Source organism: Apus apus, chromosome 1 (genome assembly GCF_020740795.1).
Source record: "Apus apus isolate bApuApu2 chromosome 1, bApuApu2.pri.cur, whole genome shotgun sequence".
NCBI lineage: Eukaryota > Metazoa > Chordata > Aves > Apodiformes > Apodidae > Apus > Apus apus.
In genome coordinates, this window is record NC_067282.1 from 33471697 (window position 1) to 33495623 (window position 23927).

The window sequence follows — 23927 nt, forward strand, 5'->3', positions numbered from 1 at the left end:
CAACACATCCCTCTGACAACTACATCAACAAAATCCTCAACTCTCCCAAGAGTCAAAACCCAGAATCACTCAAGTGGTCAGAAAGTATTTGTTATTTTCTGCTGAAGCTCCTACCTTCAACCTTATGCAGAATGAGGAATAAATATTTTTTAATTATATTAAAATGAAAGTGTTCAAATCAAAAAGAATCCCAGAAAAACCTTATAAATATTTCCCCTGATTTCAATGTTTGTTTTCTAGGGAAAAGTCAAACTGAAATTATTTAATTATCCTAAATTATCTTTTTTTTTTTGCCATTGTAGTCATTCCTCAAAAGTAAAAAATGAATTTTTTTTAGTGAAGGAGTTTTTAAAAACTCTTGTGCAAGAATATGAACAGTGTCTTGACTTCTAGCATATGGGACACTGTGGCCTAGCAGTCTTCCTCATCATATGATGTAAAACATTTTGCTTATCACCATAATGATTTTCTTTAAAAAAATAATACATCACCAAGAGTGACTAAAATGTAATGAGAAAATCTTTTTACCTTTTGAATAAGCTAATGCCAGCTTACAGATGAAAGTTGGTTTCTTGCACAGTTTCCATCTGAAGATTTTATTTTCTTTATTTTATTTTGTTTTGTTTGTGTACACATTCATCTCTATATCTGTTTGATACAGTTGATATAGTTGTGGGGTCTTCCAATCCTGTTTCTTACCAAATGACAAATCACATGATCAGTACAGTCTGAATAATCCTGATGTTTTACACTTCTCACCATGAAATTTTCATATACTCATTTTGATATACTCAAGATAATAAATTTTAATACTGAAATTTTCAACACTTGAGGCACAAGAATAAATTCAAGAAAAAAATTCTGTGGAGTTTTTGGCTACGTTGCTGAATAAGCAGGAGGATGTGAGATTTTGTCTCCTTCAATCTGCATTTTATGAAGAGGCAACCTTTCTGAAATACTTGATCAAGCTTGTACCTTTTGTTTTGGCATGTTTCTTTACTGTATTTGGCAGCCTTGGGCTTGACACACTGATTGCTGTGCATGCCTGTTTAACTATCCCTTAGAAGTACAAAGGCTCTCAGTAATGGTCTAACAGTGAATTTCACTCTCAGAGATTGTGTCAAATTTTCATTATTACCAAATTAACTATTTTAGAACATTCAAGATCCTGCACTGATTGATCAAATATTCAGCTTTTTGGGATGGTATCAGTGGTGAAGATTCAAGCAGTTTTACAGTTTCCCAGGCTACAGTGCTGCATATATATGGGGTATACACAATTTCCTCATCATTTGGAGGAGTAAACACATTCCTCATCAACATCTTAATGCTGGAAATATGATCTATGGACTACAGAGGATGGTTTAAATCGCCTCATATTTTTTTGCTTTCCATAATTTGTAGGGACAAAAGGATAAATAATTTTACAAATTTAATCTCCTTTAAACAAAATCCTTGTTTATAGTTATAAATATACTGTTAAGTTTGTAGCAAATCTAGACTAGTCCTGCTTTTTTTTTTTTTACTGCATTGTTTTGTTTTCTGTTTGGTTAGAAAATAAAAATTATTTTAATTTAAAAAAACCCAGACAACAACCTCCCTAAACCCTTGCGGATGCTGAACAAAAAGCCTTCTTATTAGAAATTCTCAAAGCTCATTTCTCTAGCTTGAGTTTCTTTCCTGAATGAATACATTAGTCCAGATAGGTAAGAAGGGTTAAGGTATCTATTAGAGATTGATAGACTATACATGTTTCTAAAATTCTGGCTTTTCTAATGGGAGACAAATGGAACTTGGAAACACCTGGTGTCTCTTATTATTTCTATATTCCCTAGAACAATGATTTATTTTTTTTTTCATCCTCATCTCTACATTTCTAAGCAGAACAGCTAAGTTGCCACAGTATCTGCCATCATCAGAACTTTTAATATTGTGTGAATCCTTTTAGCTAAAAACACCTAATAATATACAAACTCAGTATCACTGCTTTGCTTTTTTCACTCTGGAAACACAGGTGAAGTGTGGGCAGCCCAAGACAGTTTTTTTTGCTTACTAGACATGAGTGAAAAGACTATTAAATATTAACATGAATTACAGTAACTCAACAAAAAAAGACCAAAACCAACAAAAAAAACCCAACCAAAAAATCAAAAACCAAAGCAAACAAACAAAAAAACACCCAACAAAACAAAACAAAGCAAAAAAGTCCCCAAACATTAAATTATGATGACACAATCCATTGTTCATTTATCTTTAATTTGGGCAGAAATTATATTTCATAGGAATGTGTACCTGAGATATATGGCTTCCCTTGATGGAAATGGTGTTTTTCATTTTTGCTGTTTGACTCATGAGAATTATCCCAAGGCTTGATAAATTATTCTTTTTTTTAGAAGACTCAGAAAATAAAAAGAATGTACCTAGTTCTTTTATACACTTTGGTTTGTTGGGTTCTTTTAAATTTATTATTTTTACAAGGTCATCGTGAAAGGAACCAAAAGGCAGTAACTAAAGTCATGTAAGAGTATATTCTGATCTTTATTACTCATAATGTGTTGTTGTCAGCCTGCTTCAAAAGAGACAAAGGAACATTACATGAGGGAGTATAGCCAAGCATCCCAACATTACGTCATATGGGCAAAGGTGGAGATTTCAGTCAGCAGCAGTCAGCAGGATGGAGACCAGTGACTGCCGACCAAAAATAATGTGTGTCAAAAGAACAGAGAGGCAGAAGGGCAGTCTTCAAACAAAGTGTGGAGAAGGAAGATGTCTCAGTGGGTAGGCAATGAATTACTTGAGCACGGCTCAGGCCAATGCAAGGGTTTTTTGTTTATATGCACATCGCAGAATCCATGTGCCTTAACAAAGCTGTTTAAAAAATATAATTCAAGAGTAAAACATGTAGCAATCTAAAATTAAAAGTACCAATTCTCTGATGTAAAGAGCTAGACTGAGTGTTTTCCAGTATGTTCTCTGCTTTTTGTTTTAATAATAAAATACTCAGGGTTGGATTTATCTATTTGCTTCCTTGCCATTCCCTCTTGTTTGCTTCAATGTTTTCTCAAGTCATTATTTATATGAATTAATGCACAATGGTTCCTATATGGCTGAAGTGGATGAGGACTGATAGCAGGAACATTGTTGGGTGGTATAGGTGAGCTCACTCGTGTAAATGTAAAACCCAGCAAAACTACAAGGAATGATTATGTGACACATATTAACTCTTCAAACAAGACATTGCTGCTGGCTTTGTACCCTGTCTGCCAGATCTGTAATAATCAAGTACTTGAAAAGTAGTTATTTATTTATTTATTTATTTACTCGTTTATTTCCCCTGGGAAAATAGTTCACCATTTCTCAAGCAGGAATTATCAGTGGTCCTGCTGTTTTCATGCATTCATCTCAGAGATATGTCAATGAGACCTCCTACACAGTCTCTTTTCTTATGCTGTACTTTGATTTGACTTCTATTTTTCTTCTGTAAGTGTGGCTATTAAAGTATTTATGCCTTATCAATTTAAATTTTGTAAAGATAATAGATGCTCTCTATCACTTTTTAAAGCAGTATCTATGTCATTCCATAGATCACCAAAAAAGAATCACCCTCTCAGAAAAACATTTACTTTCTCACAAACAATTCTAGTTGCTGTTATTTTTCTTTTACCTAACACGATTAATATTTTGAATTCATATTTCCAAATAACAATGTGGAAGAAAAACAAAAATACTGTTAAGATCAGGTCAGAGTTGGAGTTCTTCTACTTGCTGTTTATACAATTAAATATTCAACTGACAAAGTATTGTAATTATGTTTTGAGTGTACCCTTGGCAAAACTGTGCAAATGTGGCATCTACGAAATATAGAAATGTATTTCATCTCATGGAAGAGGATTAGCTGTCACCTGCTCCAAGAGAATATCAGAGGTAAATCATGGTCAGCCACATGTGACTGCCTATGTAAGGTTGTTGGTTTTGTTTCATTTCACATAAGACTTTCTAGCTCGTATTGTATCCTGTCCTCTGATCCATTCTCTAATGTAATAAGACTCAAATACAGTACTATACTTTTTGTTCATCAAATCACAATTCATCTAAGTAAAAAGATCCACAGAATGTGGGAAATAGCCAAATATTTCATACTTATTTGTTATTTTTTTCACGCAGGCACTGAAACAATGAATAGCCTAGCACTTCAGTCATTCATTTGGGCCAAATAGTATCAATAATATTAAAAAAATGAATACTATGATAGTAATAGCAACAACAATAATAATTACTGCAAATGATGAAAAGCATAATAATAACAATAATCATAAAAGGATACATATCTCATATAGGTTGAGGGGTTTGCAACAGTAATACTAAAATCACTGCAGAGTCCTTTCATCATTTCAGCAAACATCAACACAGTAACTTCCATCTAAATAAAATTAGGCTTTTTGATTAATATAGATTTTTTTTTTGTTCTGGTACAGCATTTAAAATCTGCAATCCTTTATCGTGTCCCTAACAAGCAGGGTACTGTATATACAAGAACAGAAAAGACAGTCCCTATGCATAAGTGTGAAAGTTTAAGAGAGGAAATAAGCAAAATAAAACAACAGCAAAAACCCCAGGTAAGTAGAACCAGACAAAGGAACATATGATAATAAACAAGTGGCCTTGGTCAGCATGTTAAGTTATCTGCACAAGCAGTCTGTGATTTTGCCTAGTGATTTTTGTCAGCCCAATCTTCATTCTTCCCTTGCTATATCTTCTTTTGAAATTGCAGGTCTTGCATTTGTTATTGAGGCAGCAAATATCTCATTTGGAGACTTCAGAGACATTGAAAACACAACCTGAATTTGCTAGTCTTTCTCCTTTTCATTAAAATTGTTACTGTCACATTTATTTCCAAAGCAGTTTATTCTAAATTGCTACTCTGAACATTTCTGATTCTGACTTCCTGCAATCTGGTCAAAGACTACTGAAATCTGATTTTCATGAGGTACTGCAGCAGGTCGCTTTGAGGTATTAGTCTTTTCAGCTTCTGAAACAAGTAGAAATTTTCTGTATTCTTCAGTTTTTTTCAATCTTTGCTTGTCATGAATCACAAAAAGCAACTCAAAGGAAAAGGTGTATTGAATTTGAGTAAAAGGCACAGTGCAATTATTTCTGCAAGCATGTGTTCTCAAGACATTGTGTCAACGAATGACTGAAAGAATGATGACACAAGGGATCGGTAATGACATCTAAAATCCTCTCCTCAGGTTAGCAGTTCCAGCTCACTAGAGTTTAGTAGTGGTAAAAGCTGTTAATTACTACACATACTTTCAATTCAAGAAAGCAATTTTCTGAATCTGCCCTTGAAGATAAATGGCCTTATGACAAAAAAAAAAAATAATTCCCATCTTTAAAGGGAGTGTAGGGACTCTAGAGTTGTCCCAGCTCTCAAATTCCACTACCTGTACCTATGATGCGATGACTGAACATCCCAGGGACAGCTTGGGACAGCACTGTCTCCTGGGCCTTGTTTTCTGCTGAGTGGGGTGAGGAGAGGACAACAATATTCCTGTATGCTGCAGCCTGCTTGCTTCTCTAAGTGAATGAGGAAGCATGCTGCATCAGATACATCCTGCACAACTGCAGACAATTATAAGCTTTACTCTGTCAAAGTCTAATTGTGGGAATGGGACTTGTCTTCATACCACCCTGGGAAGTAAGCTTGGCTTGCCTTGCCAGAATAGCCATATACTGATAGTTCGTATGGGGGTATCCACTGCTGGATAGACTTGAAATGCTGGAAAGATAAAAAGAGGAAAGTGGGACTTTAGTACTTTGTGGTTTAGACTACACAATCCCTTATTGCCTTCCTGTGGAATTCCTGCATTTTGGGCAGAGGTGTAATAGCACCCCACAAGACAACATATTGGCCTTTTTGTGCTAGAAAGGTTTTATAAGTGGAGCTGATAAATATGTATGTGCTTATTTTAAACCGTTTTTTTTTCCATTTAAAATGGCCTTTGCCTTCAGAGTCTATCATTCTATGAGGAAGACTTAAGGTTGTTTGTATATGTATGTTTTTTAAACTTTTGCTGAAAAGAGTAAAATAATATACAGTGCTTTTCATCAAGACCTCAAAGGCCTTTCCAACGGAAAATCTCGTTAGGTGGGCTAAGCAAGAGAAAAATTTGTTTGAAAAAAAATGTATTAAAGCAGACATAGAGATCATAGAATCATTTTGGTTCCACAAGATCTTGAGGATCATCAAATCCAACCATTAACCCAGCACTTCCAAATCCATCACTAAACCATGTCCCTAAGCACCACATATACATACATTTTAAATACTTCCAGGGATGGTTACTCAACCACTTCCCTAAGCAGCCTGTTCCAATACTTGACAACCCTTTCGGTGAAGACATTTTTCGTAATATCTTAACTAAACATCCCGTGATGCAGCTTCAGGCCATTTCCTCTTGTCCTATCACTTCTTACTTGGGTATGACACCTTTTTAAGATAGTTTTTCCCCATACCCTTGGACTAGCAGTATTTTTACCTCTTAAATGCTAAAAGAAATATTTGTGTGTACTTAGCTGAGAATATATAGAGATCTATAAGAAGACTATATAATGCATTCAGTGCAAAGTTATAACACTATAACTCATCTTCAGGTTTGCAGTTCTCCCAAAGCTTCAGTTTGAAATGGTGGCCCTGTAGAAGTCCATGGGAGCTTTGTTATTTGCTTCAACAAAGTAATAATTTTTATCTTCAATATCTTGCAGAGAACATTAGTTTTCAGTGGAACTTTCATCAATGGTTGCTACTACATCATCACTGTCCAGATGCCCATGGAGACTTTGGGTAGGTTTTTGTGAGGCTTTTGAATTTCTAACTGGATTTTTTTACAGGCCAGAATTTCAACAGCTGAAGTTCAATTAGCTTTGCCTCCTCCTTCTTCTCCGAGACATGAACAAGAAATTAATATTATTTTTTTTCTTTAGAGGAACTACTTTCAGTATTGTGCCTTCTTCAAACCAGTTAAACCAGTTTAAAAAAAAACCTGTTTTTTATGTTTTATCTCTTTCTTCCCCTGTTACCTTATCCCTGGAGTTGTCCTGACTGCCTTTGGAAAGGAACTGATATTGCTGCAGCTTCACTATGGTTTTGTGGGTTTTTTTCAGCTCTAGAAGGTGAGAAATCTCTAATCCAGATCAAAGACACCATCTGAGCAGCTCCAAAAGGCAAGGCAAGCCTTTATTTCATTCAAGATTCCATGCAAATGATAACCAGGACATTGGTCCCATTTTCTTGCATTTTAGAAAATAACTTCAGAAAGCACTGATGCGGAAGGGGTGATATATCATTAAGCTTGCATGACAGGAAGGTCTACATGCTGACAAAGAGTAGTGTGCTTCAGTCAGCTTGTCTCTACAATCACTATTTTTATGTGTTCTGTTATTTTGAAGTTGAAATACTGCCAGGAGCTATATTCAATTTTGTTATGGTAAAGTCAGTTCCTATGTATTTTTGTCTGTAGTTTTATTATAGCAATGTTGAGGATTGTACACTTTATTTTAATTTTGTATGTTCTCTACAGAGTGTCTAAAGCAGAAATATTATAGGAGATGAGTGGATATTATTTCAGCACAGATTTCACAGCTGAGCTAAAGAAATTCACGCTTCTGAGTTGAAAGAATATAAGATACACACAAGCATCAAAATAGGAGAGACATGAGAAACAGATCTTTGAAGACAAGAATAAAGATTGAGAGAGTGATTGTGGAACGAAGTCAGAAGCCGGTGTGGGATTTAGGTAATAGAGTGACATCATGGGGAGAGGACATGAAGAAACAGCTTCTAGTTATAAAGCATTATGGCTTAAGAGAAGGACAGATGTGACACTTAAAAAAGACTAAGTCTTCACGGGGAAAATGGACTTAGTTATTGACCAAAGCTTAACAATATTGAAGGCAAACTAAAGATGGACTTTGACTGTAATTGAGAATAAGGATTGACAACACTCCTTTTCCTTTGCTTGCTCTGACTCTTAAGCTCTCTTGTCACTTACCCCAAGAAGATTTTTGCCTGGAAAGGATATGAGAAATTTCATGTGGCCTGTGATCATTCATTACTGGAAACACTCAAACACTGAAGTGAGGATTTTCAATACAAGGAGATGTACTGATTATCAGCATTGACTCAACAATGTAATGAAATTAAGACAGGCTGAAATGGGAAGGAAATTGGAAAGGAGAGTGTCTCCATAAACTAGATAAACTTGGACAACTCTAACATATTTACTGTCTTCCAGACCTTAAAGAGCACTATGTAAGGCTCCCCAGTTTCAAACTATATGGGTATCTCCCTGACTTAGGTGGGGGGAGGAAAGGGAGAGTCCAAATTTATGAACTAATTAACAGATTTTATGTGCTGATTTTTCAAGTAATTTCATTTGCGTAGACATGCGCGGACTCATTTGCAAAGGCAGTGGCCAGATTCTTGTCAGGCCATTTAATTGCCTGAGCATTAATCCTTCAGCCAGGGAGTCATATACAACTGCATACACTATTTCATATCTCTGGTAAGAACATGGATGGAAATCTACCAGTTTCCATTAATCATGCTGTAATTTATGAACTGCTCAGCACAGTCGTCAATCAGACCTATATGTGCAGTGGAATTTGCAAAGAGTAAATTCATATGCCTTATTTCATTAGTGATTCTAGGTGTGATATCAGATCTCCAATTTTCCCTCATTGTAGACACCTTTCATCAGTGTAAACATGTCCATGGGATGACTGTGGTCATCAGAGTCTTAGAGAAAAGTGTATATTGCTTTTTCTGCTGGAAAATGGGAAAAGTGATTATCTAGAAGCCCACTTTTTGATGGGCTGTCTACTGTCTATATTCTAATGTAACTTCCACTGTGAAATTTGTATACCTATGTGAGCTTTCAGTTTAGAAGGCCACTGGCCATTGAAAGATGATCAGACCCAGGTAATCAGCTTTGATTAAAGGTTCTACACTGGTTGTTGTTGCCTTATTCCTCATTAGTTTTGGCTGTCAGAGAAAAATGAGCTTCCCCCATTAACTTCTAAAGTATGAAGTGAGCCAGTAAACCAGTAGCAAAACAAGTAGTTTATGGTTTACATTTAAAAAAGGGAAAAAAAAAAAAAAAGAAAGAAAAAAAAAAAGTGAATTTTATTTTTAATCTGGCTTTTAAAACTCTAAACCTCGCCAGTGATTCTGACATGCTCATCTCAGAGGAAAAGTTCAAACAGATCCACTTTCAGGCTCTCTGTTTTTGGATCTTTTTCACATTCACCTACCAGCAAGGTACTTGAGACTGTGGGCAAGTGGAGTTGTGAAGCCTTCAGAAAGAAAAACTAGAAGTAGGGCTTCATTAACCTTCTTCACAGGCCAGACATAAGAGAAGAGACATCTTTAAATATATATATATATATAACTACATTTGTCTGATACTTTCAAAATAAAATAAAATAAAATAAAATAAAATAAAATAAAATAAAATAAAATAAAATAAAATAAAATTATTAACCTGTCTCCCCCATCCAGTTTACCCTATCAACAAGTTTGTAGAAGTAGATTCCCAGGGAACAGACTTCTAAGTGTGAGATTTCCTGAATCTTCAGAAAAGAACCTGGAAAAAAGTTATATTGTAACATATTGAATCCTACAAGATTATGCTTAATCACTGCAAGTGACAACCGCATCCTTACTTCTTAAAACAAATTTACTTGGATCACATGAAAGTTACAATCCTAAATGAAGATTGATCTGTGTAACTGTGATCCCTTTACTTTCCTGCTTTTCATGCTTTAATCCTATAAGCTATGAAGATGCAGGAAACAGATTAGCTGTATGGTTACATTTTACTCATGTGATCTTCATTTCTGCTTGACAGTAGGTAGTCTATAATTTTATCAAGGATGAAAAAAGATAACAAGGAAAACCAGATGAGGGCTAGGTTCTTAAAAAGATAATTACCTCTTTTTTTCTCATCATGCATTTCTCCCCTCTGTTTAAATAGCTTACTACCCTTCAAGGTAGGAAATTAAGTGGTTGACAGATGAATCATGCTGCTTGCAGGTACTAGAAATATATACACTTGAGACATGAGGTTATTAAAATGTCTCCATGCTACTTATTCCTCAGAAAAAATGAAAAAAATCTGTTGAAATACATTGGTGCTTTTCATAAAGACCAGATTAATTAATAAAGACTAATAATTTACTGTATAATCAAAATAAAACCTAGGTTTGAATTTTCATATATTGCTTTTATTTCTTCACTAAAACACCAGTCCCATCAATGTTCACAGGTGGACTGTCTTGGTGTCACCAAAATATGATGGATATATACACTAGAGATGTCGGGTTATTAAAACGGCACTGAAGTGATGAGCCTGAAGCCATGGACATTGCTATTGTCAGGTGTGGCTTCATGAGGTCTTTGAATTCTGATTCACTCAGTTGTACCTCTGTTGTTCCTCTCACTTGTACATCATTATAGTCAGTTACCTTAAAACTTTGTTTTCTTCTGCTCTATAATTTTTTCCCCCTTGTCTATGCTTGTCTGTTATTTTATTTATTTTTCTTCCATTTCTCTCTACTTTTCAACCTTTTGCACACTTTAATGTTGGAAAAGCAAAACTTTGACATGGTATTTTCCTACCCACCTACATTCATGACTAATGAAACAAAAGGGAAAAACAATGTTTTTCCTCCTGTTTGCTACTTTTCTATAAACACTGAAAGTGAAGTGTAAATTAGACCAAAATTCATTTTGGTTTGGTTTGCTTTTTTCATCTCCCTGGGTTTTCTTCTTTGCCTGTAATGGGTATCTGCACATTTACGTTCAGTCTCAGAAACTTCTTCTTAGGGAAAGCCAACACAGAAGACTTGATCTTTGACTAGGCAAATTTTAAAACATTTGGAGAATTTTTACAAAAGCCAAAACAAACAATGCCAGACAAAGAAAAGGAGCAGATGAAACAAATAGTGGTATTCCTATGTAAAAGTTTTTAACCATCCTTCATTACTGTCTGAGTTCTGCTTACATTTCCAGGCAGAAGAATGGCAGAAGAATACAGCCTGTCTTTCTTACATAAGTAAGATATTCTTAGGCTGTGAGTAGGTCTCTACTGAATGGATGAATTTATGTCATGTTACTGTTTTACAGCCCTCCTTACCACCATATGGTGTCCCACATCAAGTATTTTATTCATATCTAAACTGCTTAACCATCATGTGAAAAGTTCCCAGTGATGCCTATGTAGAGCTCACAGATGCTACAAAGAGATGAGAACCAGATGCAGCAGGCATATGATGCTGAGTCTAGGGTAAAATCTTGGATCAAGCAAAATAATAATTCTGTTATACTTGCAGGACATTTTTTTATATATATATATATATATATATATATATATATATTTGAACAGCATTACACTGTCACGAGCAGCAGTGGCTTAGATCAGCATAAAACTGAATGTTTTTGAAATAAGGTCATGTACACAGGTTTGAATGTAGTGTTAATGTAAAGTCACTGAGCACTCCTTCACTTCAGTAACTGTTGACACTCTCTTTTTTTTTCTATTTTTCTTTTATTTTATTTTTACTGAGGTTAAGATCTAGAGTTGTTCCACCTAAGAACTACTGTCTCATTTTGTCTTCTCCGCATTTTCTATAGAGGGAATTAACTGTTTTTCTAACTTAGAAACCTCAAAGGAATCTTTTTTTCAGTGGCAGCTTGATTAGTTTTAGCAAATTTCAATTTTTTTAGGAGTGCTTTAGTAGAATTTTGCACATGTGCATGTGTCTGTGTGTATGGACAAATACAAGACAGTGGAGTTAAAAAATACATTATCATACAAAACAATATGAGCTAATCATCAACAAGAAACTATTAGCAAGATGAGAGTATTTATATCTTACATCTTGAAGGGATGTCCATCCTTGTAAAATCTTTTAACTCCATCCTACATGTTCCCTTTTGTGCTCAGCTCAAATTGCCACTTGCCTGGGGCTGGAAGGTTGGTGGTCCCCAGGGAAATCCTGCCACTGTGCAGGTGCAATATGTTTCACTTTCATGCCTGCTGGGGCTGTTGGTGTGCTGGGACTGGGGTTAGTTTTAAAAAGGAAGAAAATAAGACTCAGAAGGATTTTAGAGAAAGTTATATATTTCTAGTGGTACTGGATCCCGCTCATCTCTAAGCAAGAGCCCCACAGACCCCTTACCCCTTTATCCCTTTGTGCAATTTCAATTCATGTAATAGACAAAGGTAAAAGGGAGGTGAAAACTTAGTTGATAGTGCATGAAGCCAGATGTAAATAAATTTAGTCTTCTGCTAGTTATTTGTGACAGATAAAATACGCTTCCCAGATTTTTATGCATGTCTAGTATAAAGAAAACAAAAGACTGTTTAGCTGCTTCCCAGACTGCAGAGCTGTCCAATTTCCTGTTAAAAAGCATAACCACATCTAAAACAATTAATATTTTTGTTTTCAGTGTGAAAACTACTTGTTCTGGATGTTAAGTGGCTGTCAACAACAAGCATTTTTGCAGTTGAGCCAGAAAGCATGCATCTTCTCAGAAGTGATGGCTGGTGTAGCTAGAGTGCTACAGCCATGACAGAGACCAAAAATGGGCCTTCTGATTCTGTAAGACAGACAAAAAGGTCTGAAAATTTTCCTGAAAGACCTAATATCAAAAGAAAAATCCCTGAGTCAGGTAAGTCTATCCTCAGACTTTTCTGATCCTAGAATATATCGATACTGATTCTTTGGATCACTTAAACTTCTAAAACTTCAGTTGCAGATGGATAAAGATAATAATAATAAAAATCTCAGCTGGTTTTAGAACTCTTGTCAGTTGAAGACATATTTTACCACCTGACTACACAACAGCAGATGCTTTAAAGAATTTTCCTAACCTCATATGGAATCTGCTGTGTTGCACAGATTCATGTCCACAGGACCATTTGTAGAAGTTTTCAGAGGAACTTCAGAACCAAGTCTAGGCTTTTCTCTTTCTACCCACCCTCCCTCCTGTTTCCTTTTTCCTCTTTTTTTTTTTTTTTTTTTTTTTTCCATTTCTTTCATCCTTTCTCTTTTTTTTTTTTTTCTCTGTTTTTCTATATTCTAAAGCATATAGCTAAAGCACTTAAAATTTTCACCTGTAAAGCAGCTTACGTACTACAATACACTTGGAGCTTGTATTGTGGTCATATAATAGATATATTCGGGTCTATTAACGACTAGAAAACATTGTAGAGGTACCTTGGTGCTGTTGAGCTGCCAGGGGTGTCTCAATGTGCAGCTGCTGTAGTGTGAATATGAAAAGTCTTCTCTGTTCACTCTGAGTTTACTAGTAGCCATATGCTCCTAACTGGAAAAATGTATTGCTCAAATTAATATCCCTGTGTTCCTAGCAGCACATCTCTATATAACACTTAGAAGCACATCTCTAGCTTGCTTTAAGTACAGCTCATTATTGCTCAACCCTACAATTCACATGAAAATAAAATTGTCTTGAAGTCCTTGTGGCATTTGCCAATTGTACTAAAGCAGTAAATGGAACAGAGCCAAATCTTGCTGACAAAAATGCACATTTCTCTTTTAATGCAGCTGAACTGTGACTGTTATTAGATGAAGGCATAGAGTTTTTCCAGCACATGGAGGAAGACTTTGTGTTGTTGATGTCAATTATTAATTGAAATAAGTAAAATTTTTGAGAAAAAGTCACATTTGGGGAAAAATCACATGAAAGAGAGCTTTAGAGACATGCAGAATAAAAACAGAGCTTACATAACAGTGAAATAGTAAGAACTAGACAAAACCAGATTCCAATTAAAGAATAACACTACCCAAGTAGTCAACAGCCTGGCCTTGAGACAGGTCTGCAAGACACGTGGAAGACAGGTGAAAGGGATAGAAAGGAGCACTCCCCCACTCCCCACAACTTACCTTGGTTATAGCCTTGAGCACTGGGTAGAAAACACTAAGGGGATTCCCCATATTAACATACCATTAATATATTAATATATTAATGAGTCATTAGCATACTAAAATACCCACCAATACCCTACTAATAAGAAGCCCACAATATGCATAGTGAAATTTTTTAGCATTGTCACTTCAGATGGAAGTGAGGAATTAATTACCATTCATGCATGCGAATGATAATGTTAGAAATATGGGTTTGGGTATTAGAGCAGCACTCTTGCTTCAGGAAAATGGGCTTGCTTTGTGGAGTACCACCCTGCTCTTTTCTGTGCAGAACTGGATATTAATGCAAGTATCTCGAATCTCTGTGTGGATTGGCTTCTTGCTGACTGTGTAAGAGACCCTGCTTTTGGGACAACACTGAAACATCAAAGAGAGACTGGTGGCCCATGAGAGAAACCTTTGCACCATTCCCAGATTACCTTCATGAGAGGGACAGACATACCCACACAAATTTAAAAGTGGGAATACAATATTTTTAATAGCTTACACTTGTGGTTTGTTGGGGTTTTTTTTGTCAAATGATTTTGTTTGGGGTTTTTTCTACACAACATTTTTCATTTGAAATATAGAGTGGATTTTAGTTTATGAAAGCTTATTGAAAATTTAGTGCAATACAGTATTTTGGTACCTCCATTCCCAGCAGTTCTCTAATATTCTCAGGTAGTCAGCAGGATGTCTGGCTGTCTGCAATATGAATGGCTGAACCTTTCTTGTAAAGTATGGAATGCACTAAGTTGCTGGAATCACATTAAAAAGTCTTTAGTGTTATGGAAAAAGGCTCAGGGACCTTGGATGTCAGTTCTAGGAGAGATGAATTTATAGGTAGAGCAATCTCTCTCCTAGAACTGACATCTGAGGTCCCAGAGGCTTTCTCTGAACCACTGAGGATTTCCTTTTTTTTTTTTTTTATTTCTTTCCAACAATATAATGTATAGTAGTATAATGCAGTTAGTATTTTGAAAAATTCCACATTCATAGCAATAATGACAAACTTGGGCTTAGAAACAGCCCATCCTCCAATATCACTGAATAACTTCTGGTTTTACCAGCAATTTACGTAAGAAAGTGGGAAGCAGCTCTTTGCAATGAAGATCAGAGTTCAAAATCAAAATGGTTACATTTGCTTTTCACTGAAACCTCTCCTACGTGTTCAGAATGAGTAAATGAGCCAGTCTTGACATCTATGCTACATAGTCTTCATGCATCTAAATTAGATCTGTTTCTTTTTTTTTCATAGCACATCACCATTTCTACATCTCCTTTGCATTTCACTTGGTATGGTAGCTTTCTCACCATTACCTACACTTCTCAAAGAAATTGCCCAAGTCTGCATCTTTTACCTTAGAAAATACTGTGAATTTGCTGAGTCTTCTTTCTTAAACACAACAGTCAATATGAGTCTACAGGAGTTTGCCATTGATTTGAGTGGAAACTTGGCTGATTTGCAATAACCTGACAATCTCAGACCAACCAGTGTTGATTATTTCACTTCAAAAAAAGGAGACAGGCCATACAACAATCTCTTCTTTTTCCTCCACAGATACTATGCAACTCTAATATGTAGGACCTTATACATTTTTCAGTTCAATTTTTCAGTTCAGAAGTAAATCTCTTAAATAAGTTTATTATTAGACAATTAGATTCTGAACACAATTAGAGATGGAAAGATAAAAGTTAATTTTGTGCAGAAATTCTCTCAGAATTTGCTAATCAGTCCAGCCAAGGATCTCAGTTCTTATAAAGTCCTTAACTTAAAAAAGCGCTAAAGTTGTAATGTCCTTCTTCAAGTGCATAATACTAAAAAGTACACCTTTCAGTATTGAAGCAGACAGCTGAGTCCACAGATTATTTAGAGAAGTTCCCTTGAGTGACTTCTATAATAATTCAATTAGTTATTAGAAAACAGAGCTTAAATTGTATGAAAGCATTTGAACTCATGTAGTACAAAGAGCAATACATAGGTATCCTACATTTTAAATCATAATCATATTCTTAACTTTTGACACTGATTTACCATACATAAACTGGTGACTTTAAAAGTCTTTTTGTGGTGGAATAAATAGCATGAAAAAATCCTGTCTCCCATTTAAAATAAATAAATAGCTAGTAAAAAGTTGAGGACAATTATATGATATGAAGATGTTGCCTTCTAAAGTTTCATCAGCCTGTTTCTTTCTTTTCTTTTAGGTTTTCTTGCCAAGCTAGAATATTGCATTGATAATAGGTAATATACTGTATAGTCACATCAGCCAGAGTCTGAGATGAATACAGAGACTTTAAAACATCTCACGTGGATACATAACAATGCACTATTTAAAAACATTAAAGACATTCTATTCATCATCATCATTCTGTCTCTGTGCAAATGAATATGTGAATCATTTATTTCAAATCACTTGTCAAGTGAGTGCGAAACATAATTTCAGGTTATCACAAAACAGTGCTGGAAGCATTACTAAAAGTGGTATTTTTCTTAGGGAAATAAAGAAAAATAAAAGTTTGTTCTAGGTACACAGACATATTTTGCTAGGGTGAAAAATATTTGGATTATTTTTCTATTATTTTTAAAGCTTCTCTGATGTTGTTTATACTGTTGTTGTTTTATACTTACTCCATTAAAAACAATTAAATGTCACAATATCCAAGCTCTTAACATGTACATTTCTTTGTTGAAATTGTTCTGAGAATTTTATATGATTTAAAAAATAATTTGAAATCTACCTTTCCCCCACCCCAATATATAGAGATTCTTGGGAAAAAAATTGATTCAGTGAAAAAAAAAAAAGCTGATTAAGTATTTCTTTCTAGTAGTTGAAAGCTGATCATGTCTGTTCCTAACAGAGTGGTAGAGAGCTGTGAGAGTAAAAACCTCCCTTATATACATAATATTGCTGGAGTATCAGTGTAGTTTAAGTTCAAATGCTAGAGTCATCCTTCACATAATGCTTTTGAAGTCACTTAAACCATGATTGAGTTTTAGCCATGGTAGTTACAGACGCAGCTGTGCTTTGATCTCACAGCTTTTCATTTCTGGGAAGTTCAGTGTTTAGTGTGCCTGTACATGGTACAAGATAGAAAGTACCACCCTCCCACCCAGCACACTCAAAAGTTTTGCCTCTTATACTGGGGTAGTTCTATTGACTTCAATAAGACTGGTGTAACTGAAAAGAGAAACTAGACTAGGAACTGCCCTGTTGCTCATACTTTCTTTGGTTGCTTATATTTATCTGTGTTTGTAAAAAGCATTGCATAAAAATTTACAGACTGCCAAACAATGACATATACCGTCAGTTTAACGTGGTGCTTTGCTCTTTGTATTCCTCCCCCCCTTTCCTATTTAGGCCTCAGTCACTAGACTTGGATTCAAGATCAGAAAGAGATTTTGCTGGCAGCAATGCCCATTTTTCAGCAGACTCTGTGAGTAATTGTGTGGGCAGCTTTCGAGCTGCCTGTGGATCACTCACATGATCAGACTACTGATGAGAAATCTGAGCTACCTTCTCCCCTTGCATTTATTTTTTTTTTTTTAATTCACTTTGATTCAGGGAATATATATCTATATATTTTTTATCTAGCTATGAATAAAAATAAGCTCCTGTAAATCCAGTATACCTAAACAGACCTGTTGTAAGACAGTATAGGAGTATGTGTATAATACTACAAATGTACGTTTTATGAAGCTTAAGATATTCCCTACTTTAGATGCCTCTCCACACATTTTTATTTTGATGTGTACAGCATTATTAAAATGTACACATTTTACTTTGATCAAAGACACAAATATTTTAGATTAATAGAATTCAAAATATTTTCTTTTTGAAAATGCCTTGCATTATGGTGTAAAAGCTGTAATTTGGAAAGGTCACAATCCTATATTTGGAATCATTGAAATGTTAGAGGACAAAACTCATTTTTCATCTCTGAAGTTTTCATTTGTTGCTTTCAATAATAATATTTACATTTCCATTCAGGTGGAAAAAAATGTCTTTTAGTATAACCAACAGAGATAGGAAGCCAGATAATTGCTATGTGCTTGTCCTTAGCAAGACAGACAAGAGCAAAAAGAAATGTTTTTGAACCAAAACCAAAATTATTTGTGAGGAATACTGCTGTCATGACGAGGATGCAGGGTGGTTTCTGTATTTGCTTTTGACATCATTGGTTTTCAGAGCAGAACACAGTTTTGTTTGTGAAAAGGAGAGATCACTACCTGGAACTCACAGAGGTTTTGAGTGAATTTAGTAGCCCTTGATGTGTGGGATAGCATGTGTTAAGGCAGGCTAAGGATGGTATAGTTTCTGATCCATTATTAAGAAAATTAAAAGGAAACTGAAAATATTCACACTCAAGTATAGAATGGGTACACCTGCAGAGGAAGGCACAAACTGTATAGTCTTGAGTTAAATACAGCAATCATGAAGTGAGCAACAGTTTGCAACTGGCTCCTGTCTGCAGAATTGCATCCCTAATTACATCCTAAGTCACAGAGGCACGTAGGAATGTAAAGGTTGGTGTTTCAGTTTTTCTCCTTGAGATTCAAGGGTTTTGCCTTCTCCTTTTGGGTGAGCAGGATCTACTGTTTCGTAATGGCTTTAGATGAAATTTTAAAATCTCCTACTTCCTGCACCAAAGAGGAAGTCTGACAAAGCAGTTGTTCCAGTTCTTTGCCATTAGCTCAGATCCCTTCACAGTTTTGAATCTCTGCGTTTCATCTGAATTCTAATTTACCTCCACCTCCCATTACCCTTGAAGCTGTAAATGGTATCAAACTCTATGATTTTTCTTCAGAGATCCTTTAAAGCTATTTCTTCAAACATTTTTCTGTTGTTTCCTACCCTCTTTTCTCACTAGAGTGACACTCCCAGTGACTCCTGATTTCCAACCAATTCTCCCTTAGGAAAGTATTTCTGCTCTCTACAGGCAATCTGTTTATAGGCACCTTTTTGAGGGATGGATTAGCTTCCTTCTGGAGGAGATACTTTTTATATCTTGCTATGTGATACTTAATCACTCATCCTGAAGCCTAGATTGATACCTGACAACTGAATGATTTGACATAGTTGAGATCTGAACCCTTAAAGGTTCAGTTTGTGCAGTTCCTTCTGGGATTAATGTACTAATGCAACAAGGAAATCTAAAGTGTTCTTGGTTTCATTTTTTCTGGAATAGCAATTGGATGAAATCAATAATCAGCACTAAAAGCATAATAATTGTAAGTAACATTTCTGTAGTCACCCCAGCTGAGGGAACTGTACACTTGGTATCTGTCTGGTGTGTGAAACTTTAATAGTGAGGTTGCTTTTGTATTGTATCAGTACTTAAAAATATAATATTTTATTCATAGGAAATCTGCAATCTGGCAATTGCTCAGGACAGGAGGAACTATTGTTTTATAAGCTTTACAACATTGCCCAACATATGTTGGAAAACTGAGAAGGGAAAACATATGTTGAGGGATTCTGCATTGCAAAAAGTCTTACGAAAGGAAAAGATTACAAGGAGATAAGAATGAGATAATGTATTAAAATAAAAGGGATTCCATAAATATTCAGCAAATAACTCTTGTCACTATTGATGTGCATTAACTGTTCTTGAGTACTGAGCAGTATGAGTTAGGTGAGACAATGACAGACCATACATCTCTACACTCTTGGAATACTTGGGCACAAAAGGAATATCTTAAAACTTGTGAGGACATTGTCAGATTTATAGCACACTGGGATCCATGCTTGCCTTCAGCTTATGTTGCATAGGATGGGTATAATGTTACTGCAGATGTGAAAATCAAACAGGTTTTAATTTTTTCAAAACACACTTTAATACTTGATTTAAAAGTCTTTAGTAGCTCCTGACAAGAAGGGACACCATTTTACATCAAATATACATCTCATGTCAGAGATAAAAGGTCAAAAATATATGACTTTGTCCACTGAATGGAGTGAGGATTAAATCATAGGAGGCTTGGTTATTTGTCTTAGTACCTCTGCTAAGACCCTGCATTTAAAGATAAGCAGAATATAATGGGATCTCATATTCTACTCTTTAAAAAAAAATAATGAAATATCTACAACACAAGGTTAAATTTACTATCAGTTACATTGTTGTGTCTTGCAAGGTGTCTCTAAAATTGTATGTTGCAACTATTATACTCAACATATTTTATCCAGCCTGGACAATTAAGTTATTTTAAAACATTGTTCTTTATACATTTTCATACATAAAAATAAAGTGTTAGCTATCTAATGAACCATGTGAGGATGGAAAATTTCTGCTTTTCTAGCAGTAATGAGTTGCAATTTCCTATCAGAAAGCCAGGGAAAGAGAGAGTCAAGAGAAAAGTTAGTGCCTTTGATTGAAATATTCCTTAGAGTAGATACTTCTAAATTTAGCTGAGAAGGAAAATAAATTTAAAAAAATAAATAAAATTGACTAAGGGAAAGACAAAACACTTACAAGATACAGCTGTGAAATGATAAGTTTTTAAAAGATATTTCTCAATAGCAGGGAAAAAAAGTGACTACAGTACACTCCAGTACCCCAGTGTGAACACCAATTTAGGAAGAATACAAGTTAACACTGTAGAATTATTGCATTGCTAGAAAGGCATCTTTAGTAAACATTCAAAGAACTTTTGCCTTGGATTTAACATTTCTGCCTTCACCAATACTTTAACTGAAGGTATTCCCTCTTGTTTCAACAATGTCTTTTGGGGGCACTAGGTCCACACACATATGTTTTATACAATCTTTTTACTTGAAGCAACATGAAATATAATAAATATACAGTGTTAGATGTCTCATGATAAAATAAAGTAAAATAAGAATTTTAGCATAAATATCAAATAAGCATTTTTATTTCTCTGTGATAAACTACTGAAAAAGGGGGAATGACTCAGTATATATTCTGAAAAATTTCACAGTGTAATTTCAGATTTATGCAATATATCTAAAAATTTAATCTGGTGTTAAAGACTTTGTGAAAGCTTTAAATAGAATCTGGTCATCCTACCTAGAAATAGACTAAAGTTTGAGCTAAAATACCTCTGCTTTTAGTTGGTGGGTTTTGGGTTTTTTTCAGAAACAGGTAAATATTTGAGATGGTAAAATCTGTTATATAATCAAGCATACATATTAAATGCTACTTGATCTGAAATAAACAAATTGTATACAGAAACACTTTTTTTCTGTTCTCGTTTATTTTCTGTAGCTTAGATTGAGAAAAAACAATGTAGTATACCTAAGAATAAATAAAAGCATATGTTCTGTAACCCAGTTATCAAAAATGCAGATCCATAAAGCAAATAAGAATAAAATAAACCCATGAACTCCGCAAAGAATACAAGGTTTCAGTTTTGTGACCTGTTCTCTTTAATGTCTTCATCAATGAACTGGATGAGAAGATTGAGTGCACTCTCAGTAAGTTTGCAGGAATTGGGCAGAGGTGTTGATCTGCTTGAGGGTAGCAGGGCTCTACAAAGGGACCTGGACAGGTTGGATTGATGGGCTGAGGCTAATTGCATGGGATTTAACAAAGCCAAGTGCTGGGTCCTGCACTTGGGTCACAACAATCCCATGGAACTCAACGGACATGGGGCAGAGTGGCTAGCAATCTGCCCAGTGGAAAACTACCTGGGGGTGTTGATTGAGCACTGGCTGAACGTGAGCCAGCAGTGTGCCCAAGGGGCCAAGAAGGTCAACAGCATCCTGGCTTGTATCAGAAATAGTGTGGCCAGCAGGACTGGGGAAGTGTTTTTCTCCTGTACACAGTCCTGGTGAGGTCACACCTGTGTTCAGTTCCAGGCCCCTCTCTACCAGAAGGACATCATGGTGCTGGAGCGAGTCCAGAGAAGAGCAACAAAGCTGGTGAAGAGTCTGGAGCACAAGTCTTATGAGGAGGGTCTGAGGGTTCTGTGGTTGTTTGGTCTGGAGAAAAGGAGGCTGAGGGGAGACCTTATTGCTCTCTACAACTACCTGAAAGGAGGTGATAGAGAGGTGGGGGACAGTCTCTTCTCCCACATCATAGGATGAAAGGAAATGGCCTCAAGTGGCTCCAGGGGAGGTTCATATTGGATATTATGAAAAATGTATTGACTGAAAGAACGGTCAGGCACTGGAATAGGTTGCTCAAGGAAGTGATAGAGTCACCATCCCTGGACGTGTTAAAAAATCATGTGAATGTAGCACTTCAGGACATGGTTTAGTTGGCATGGTGGTGTTGGGTTGATGATTGGACTTGATGATCTTAGAGGTCTTTTCCAATCTTAATGATTCTATGATTCTACGATTCTGTAGACACTGAAAGGTGAAGTTAACATGCTCAATGTATAGTATCTACTAGGATATCAATACGGGATAGGATGTTTTTACTAAAGTGATTATAAATGTATGAAATTCAATACTAAATACAATATAAAAAATATTAATCCTTATTTTTTCTATCAACTGCTATGCTCTGTATAGTCTCTGGCTTTCTAAACTCATTTGGCAGACTTGTGTTTCTTTCTGATCTAGTGCTGTTAAAAGAATGAACTGGGGAAAATATTCCCTTTCCATTCCTAGACCTGTTTTTCTTTTCACTTTCAAAACAACAGACCAGAGCATAATTGTTGTTCTTAAAGTACTAGAGGGCTCCATGCTGGGATATCCCCTCTTGTATCCCAAGTTGACAGGAAAGGGAAAGGGAATTTCAGTGCAGATTGGACCAATGTATGAGACAGTCTCCATCTTTGGCTGGAGACCTCCTGTAAGAATGCCAGCTTCCCTATGAGACCAAATAACTTGCAGAGAAGGAGGCAGCCAGGAAATACAATCTTCCAATCATACGCTTTTCTTATCCAAAATACTAATAGTGCTACGATATTTATTAGTATTGAGACACTTATTCTGATTTCTGTAATGTGCAAGATTTGAACAGTGTTGCCCATCACTTATATATGTGTTTCTGTGTTGTCATATAAAAAGTGTACTTATTAATGGATAGATATGGTATACTTATGTACATTAATTATTACGTATTTATGCTTTTGTCTTTTGTTTCACTCAGCTAGATCCAACAATAGTTGCAGACTCAATGGGTATAAACTATTAGAACATGAAGGCACTATGTACCCATAATATGTACCTGTAATTTCTCAAATATATTATTGTCTGACTCACCTGTATGGTATCACATGGTAGGACATCTGTAATACCTCTGTGCTAAACTTAGAGTTGCATAGCTTTTGTACTACTGAAATCACCACTCCAAACCTTAGCTGACTGTTGAAGAGGATACCACTTCAAATGAGAAAACCAGGTTCACACACAGAGCATATTTGGCACAGTGAGTGAAATATGAATAAAAAGAAGTGTAGGGTAGAAAAATGTGCAGTGAGATGGATTAAGAACTGGCTAAACTAGAGAGCCCAGAGGGTGGTGATCAATGGTGTTGAGTCCAGCTGCAGGCCTGATCAGTGCTGGGTCCAGTCCTGTTTAACATCTTCAACAACCTCGATGAGGAGACAGAGTGTATCCTCAGCAAGTTTGCTGATAGAAAACTGGGAGGATTGGCTGATTCACAGGAAGGGTGTGCAGCCATTTAGCAAGATTCAGACAGACTGGAGAGCTGGGCAAAGGGTAATCTAATGAGGTTTAACAAGAGTAAGTGTAGAGTCCTGCACTGAGAAGGAACAACAACATGCACCAGTACAGATTAGGAGCCGAGCTGCTAGAAAACAGTTCTGTGGAGGACCTTGGAGTCCTGATGGACCACAAGTTATCCATGGGAGAGCAACGTGCCCTTGTGGCCAAGAAGGCTAATGGTATCCTTGGGTGGATTAAGAAGAGTGTGTCCAGCAGGTCAAGGAAGGTTCTCTTCCCCCTCTACTCTGCCCTAGCGAGACCACATCTGGAGTATTGTGTCCAGTTCTGGGCTCCCCA